The sequence below is a fragment of the Orbicella franksi genome, chromosome 5 (assembly GCF_964199315.1).
Source record: "Orbicella franksi chromosome 5, jaOrbFran1.1, whole genome shotgun sequence".
Lineage (NCBI taxonomy): Eukaryota > Metazoa > Cnidaria > Anthozoa > Scleractinia > Merulinidae > Orbicella > Orbicella franksi.
Window position 1 is genome coordinate 25368992 of NC_138149.1, and position 5949 is coordinate 25374940.

At 39.1% G+C, this 5949-nt stretch overlaps 1 pseudogene; it reads left to right on the forward strand.

Annotated features, from left to right (window-relative positions):
* The first annotated feature begins 1025 nt into the window (after positions 1 to 1025).
* On the forward strand, positions 1026 to 2039 carry LOC145487437 (QRFP-like peptide receptor; annotated as a pseudogene).
* Positions 2040 to 5949: the final 3910 nt, after the last annotated feature.

Below are 5949 nucleotides of genomic sequence, written 5' to 3' on the forward strand. Positions count from 1 at the left end.
ATAAAATGTATGTATTGGACTCCATTTGAATTGTATTTCATGGTTTGTCTACCAGGGCCGGGTTGCTCGAAAGCCGGTTATCGCTAACCCAGGATTAAAAATTAACCAAAGTATTTATTCTTGTTTCATAAAAATGTTTTTAACTTGTTATGTTTCGAATATTTCAAGATTAATCAAGCTCAAAACTGAAGGACAAACAATATATACAGAAAATCTCACCGAAAAGTTACAAAACTGAAATCAAAATTCTCGCTAATCCTGGGTTAATTTAATTCGACTTTGAACAACCCGGCCCAGATTGTAAAAAAAATTTATGGCTAGAAAAACGAGGCTTTCGGTCCGTCTTATCAAACAGACTTTCGTTCTCCATTTAATGATTCTGAATTCTAAGTTGGTGTCACCCGATGACGTCTTAAAACAACTGCAAGATGAGTGTATTTTAAAAATGATTTAAAGAACTTTGATGACAAAGGAACGAAAGATGGAACTGACAATATGTAAAAAAATTAGGGTTGGTAGCAAATTTACATTAAAAACAGCGGAGAGAGACAATTAAGAGAAAGTTTTTAATTAAGATAATCTGGGTCGTCTTCGCAGCAAATTAGACATATAAATATGAATATATTATAGACATTTAAATTTCTAAATTTAAACTCCGATAAGATGCAAATTCTCTGATAGGGCATCAGGATAATTGATTTAATTGAGCTAGGGCTCTAACATTGAACGTCCTGTGTTCTCACTGACTCGTCTTGATGGACAATTTGATGCCCACCAAACAATAACAGAAGACGAAAATTTAACAGCGTTTAATCATTCTTCGAACAGCGCTAAAACCAGTCCAACCAATCGCTACTTCATTTGACGCAGCAGCGCCATTCTAGAACACTGTCTGCTTCCAGTTTCATTAACGTTAAGATGTGAAATGAAAAGCAGATTGTGGCGCAAGCTGATAGGTCACTCCAATTTGTTGAGCTACTCGCCAAACAGGAACCTAAAACCTATAAATAGAGTGACGTTACTAAGTGAGCAGATTAGCTTGAGGCGGAGCGGAAAAAGAAACTAAACGGCAATGTCGGACAACGTGAATACAACTATGAATGGAACACAGTCATCGAGCTGTCCCAGCAATCCTACAGCAGAAAAAGTTGGAATGACTTTTGCTTACTGCCTGATCTTCATTTTTTCGTTGGCTGGGAACACCGTCATCGGAATAATTGTCTACAAGACGAAAACCATGAGAAAAGCCATCAACTTTTTCTTTGTAAACATGGCCATGTCCGATCTGCTGTTACCGATTTTCTTGATTCCTTCGAAGATACAAACGCTCTATAAAGACTCCTGGCTGATCGGTGGTCCTCTTGGGCAGGTCTGATGTAAGCTGGTTGCCTTGTTACCAGACGTTTCCGCTAGTGTCTGTTCAGAGCCTGGTTCTGATAGCAGTGGATCGATTTGGTGCTGTGGTATTTCCTCTCCGTTCTCCACTCATCAGTTCAAAGACGTGCCCGTTCTTCGTTCTCGCCGCTTGGATCGTCGCGATAGCTGTTAACTCCCCAGAATTCATCGCTCGCAAACTTGTTGAATATCCAGAAAAACTGGTTTGTGAGCGGCAATGGAATGAAGTTTTTAGAGAGTCCTTATCCTTTGAGAATTACCTCTTGTCCTATATTGTTGTATTCACTTTCATCCCGTTGGTGTTGATAGCCGTACTTTACATTATCATCTATCTAAAGCTCAAGTCACAGAAGATTCCAGGCGAGCAATTAGCCAACGCTAGACAACAACGCCAGCAAAGGGAGCGAAACGTGCTAAAGATGGCCATTGCTATTGTGTTAGGGTTTGCAGTGTGCTGGCTTCCCGTCTTCGTCTTCTGGTTTATTTTCCTCTTCACGGACACCATCATATGGCCGAATTGTCGCGACCCATACTTTGTACATGTTGGTAGATTAATGGCTACTGCAAATTGTGCCATAAATCCTTGTATCTGTTTTATTTTCAGCGCAAATTATCGTAACGAACTTAAGGCTCTCCTTAGATAAATGATTTCGAGCAGCGCAATAGCTCATGATACTTAATTATGTAAAGCAGAGGTTCGATCGACCTAAAACTCTTAAAGAACGTTTATTTAAAACTGCTTGATTTAATTCAATGTACACTATGGCTTAAAGAACCTTTGCAGAACGGTTTTAAACCTTTCTTTAGACACTGAGTTTGCCAACCTATTGAAGTTATTGCGTAAATTCGATTTGTAATTTTCTTAAATTCATAGGACGTTTTCAGCCTTCTTAAACCGTGTAAATTACTCTTATTTTAATACTGCTTTTTGTTTGATTCAATGCATGCTTGATAAACTTCACAGACCGGTTTCTAATCATTCTTTTGACGATTCCTTTGCGATCATTTGTAGTTATTTCCTAATCTTACTCTGTTTGTGTTCTTAATGATTAGGAGGCAATAAAGTGTATGGATACTATTTATCAATTTTCTTAATTTGGAAGCAATAAATTTAAGTGCCTGAAAACGTCAAAACAGTGTTGAATGATAAAGTTCGGCCGATTACCATTCCTCAGCCATCGTTATATAAGTTTTCTTTTTATATAACTCTCTCACAGTTTTAGTAAAACAAATTAAGCACCCTTTCTCTTTTGTCTTTGTTTTACTCGGCAGTATTTTATGAGCTGCCTAGGTGCAGCAGCACATCGTGATGTCCAACACATAATTCTTCTGACTCTAATTCTGAAGACAAAAGGCACATGCAAAGGTTTATATACTAGCAGTGCCTTTCTTGGGAGACTAACTTCCATATTCGAGAAAACGTCTTGGTGTTTTTCCCTCTGCTGAGCTCATTTTACAATTTTTTGCCAGCTCTTTCTGAAGTAGTCTTGATGGTTGATTGTTTATGCGTAGGGCTCAGTCTCTAAAACAAGTTATAAGTCCTCTTTTTGCTTCTTCAGCATTTTTTTCTATTGCTTTAGGATTACGCCTTCCATTATGGAGGTTCACCTTGTTTATTTTTCTGTTGAGGTTGCTGTTTGGCTAAATTTTTAGTGAATATTTTTTCCACGTTAAGATCCAAATGGCTTGTTGACTGAGTGGGAAGCCAAGACGGGAAGCTTCTGTCGATCATTTGTACATTGTTATCACCTGCGGTGTCCGCAAGGTTCTCCTTCAGACACGTATTTTCGTACTTTACACAATTTCTAAAGCTGTTATTCACTTTATGTTTTCGATTTTAGAACTCCCTTCAGTGTAAGTGAAACAAATTAAACGCCCTCATCCCATTTTCGCCTTTTTGTATCGCCACTGTTTTCGATTCTATAAAAAACTCACTTTGCATTTGCAACTGACACGCTAAAGACTATATGCAAATGATAGTATAGGAGAACTTACTATCCCTTCCCCCCTCCCCCCTCCCCCCCCCCCCCCAGGCCCCACTTTACAGATGTTCCATCTCATCATTTTACTCGAGGCCTCGGAAACCAAAGGAACACACCCTTCCACCCAACAAGTAAATCGGGCTTGATCTAGCTGTTCGCTTCTATTTTCGCCTGGTCTTAGGCTTGTCCCAGGCCAGAGCGATTCCCCATAACTTATTATCATGTAATCATTATCTATACCTGGGGTAGAACATTAAACTATGTTTGATTCGACGTAGTAGTATTTTTAGGCTTCATAAGCGCAGCAAACTTTATTTTTTTTCATCAATAAACCGTCGTGTGCACTAGTCCAAGAACCTAGTCCTCAAGATAGTTGGCGTTTTCTTTCCACAGTTAAAAAATATTTATTATTCCTTGTCAAGGTCTAAATGGTATGTTGACTTAATTTAAAACCCGAAGAGAAGCTTTTGTCAGTCACTTGCAAGAAGTGTCTGGGACACTTATTTCTGTACATCATACGATTTTAAGTGTGATATTGATATACTGTTTATTTATAAGACCAGGAGCCATAATCGGGGACGGAGACCGTACGCGCGCGCCATTTCTAGTATTGGGGTTGTCCCCATGATATTTAGCTCTTATTAACCGAGCAGAAGGTCTGTATGGGAGAATCTTGACCGAGGTCGTGAGTACAGACCGAACGCAGTGAGGTCTGTACACACGACCGAGGTCAAGATTCTCCCATACAGACCGACTTAGCTCGGTTAATAAGATGTTTATCCTTATATGGCAAAACTGGTTTGTACTAGCTGACATTTTGCTTGGGAACGGCGATGAGCTTAACTTAAACCGGCCGAAATTTGCTCGTCTTCTCTACTTTTTTTTTTTGTCATCAGGCTTTTTGGCACTTCCATAAATGATTGAGAAGAAAAGAAAGAAAACGGTGAACATTTTTGTATTTTAGTTTGCTACTTTTTCAACGCAAAATGAAACCGGTCTAGATGTCGGTCTAGATGTCGGTCTAGATGGGAAAATATAGACCGCGGTCTATATCGATTTCAGCCAATCAAATTCGTGAATCTGGTAGTTCCCAGTCCTTGTGAGACACAGCCATATAATAAGGGACAATACTATTTTTAGAACAAATGGCGCCATCGCCTGCGGCATACGCACGTACATGCTGCGAGGATTTTTGCGGATGTCGCGAGGGGGAAATGGCGTCCGAAATTCCCGAATTTTTTTCATGTTTTTGGTCCACAACTCAACGCGTTTACGTCTGTTGGAATTTTTCTTAAGTATTTTCGTCGTAGGCTGCTCCAGTTTGAGTCAAGTAAGACAGTGTCGAATTTAGGTATGTTCCGCTTTAAGCTTATATACATCGCTGACCAAGTTGTGTTCCGACGGGTGCTTCTTTTACATGAGCTGTACATTACTCCACTTTAAATTTCACATATGTTGAAGATCAACAGCTTTTCTATTACACAGCAAAAAACTAGCTGGATATATTTAGATATAGCAGAGCTTCAGGACTTCATAGTTTCCTAGCTCCTCTTGCCAAATGCTTGCGAGGAATTTGCCAGTCTATCGCGACTGAAGAGTAAAACAAAATAATTGTTAGTTTGGTCAGTTTGAGTTTCGCCTGAATTGTAAGCAACGCTTGATGTTTCATCAAGACCCAACAACTTTACGTCCGTAGATACTGCTCAGTTTTATTCGTGTAAAAATCCAGTAAATTCTCTGTTGTCGATGAATGAGAGCGCCCGCCGATGCGTGTTTTTCACAGTCAGTAAACATGACAAATCGTGCTTCCGCCGCACTTTCGTGTGAAAGCGTACATCGAACTCAAACAATAACTCTATAGTTTTCAAATATGTTTAAGATTGATAAATGTTTGAGAACATATTAAAAGCTAAGCTGAAAATATGTGAATAAAGCAGAAATAATCAGCAAAGTTACAATAACGCTTTCTTTAATCAACTTCGAATAACGATTTCGATTTTGTTGATCGAGTTATCAAAACTCCTTCTCTATTTTCATTTTCGCAGTGTAAAACTTCACTATGCTTATGTTGAAGAAACACACATCATGTTAGTAGCCTTTTTTGCGTTCGTCAAATTTGTTGCAGCATCTCAGCACAAAAGATAACGAAAGAAATCTTTGTCAGGATTTGTTGACAATTGAAAACACCGACTCGGACTTGAAAGTGCACGAGCTGCACTATGCAAATGAGCTAATTGTACGCGTCAGACTTTCCTTTCAAAAACTTTTGCAAACTCACCAAACAAGCAGAAACAATAAGAAACCATCAAAACAGGTTTTGGTTATGATTAACCATTGTCTGAGAAACTCACAAATTAACTCGATACCATACTAGAGAGTTTTCCTGCTAGATTCTTAAGTCAGAACAAACGCAAAAACATACGCGTAAGCTTACAACTAGCGCGAGCAGATCTTATTATTCATTCCCAGCGCGAGATTGATGTTTTCGACCCTGAAAAACCCACCTTTTCCGTTAGCTCAGAACATAAAACTACATATAAGCGCCCTGGTTCGTATTCCCTGCCTTATTCCC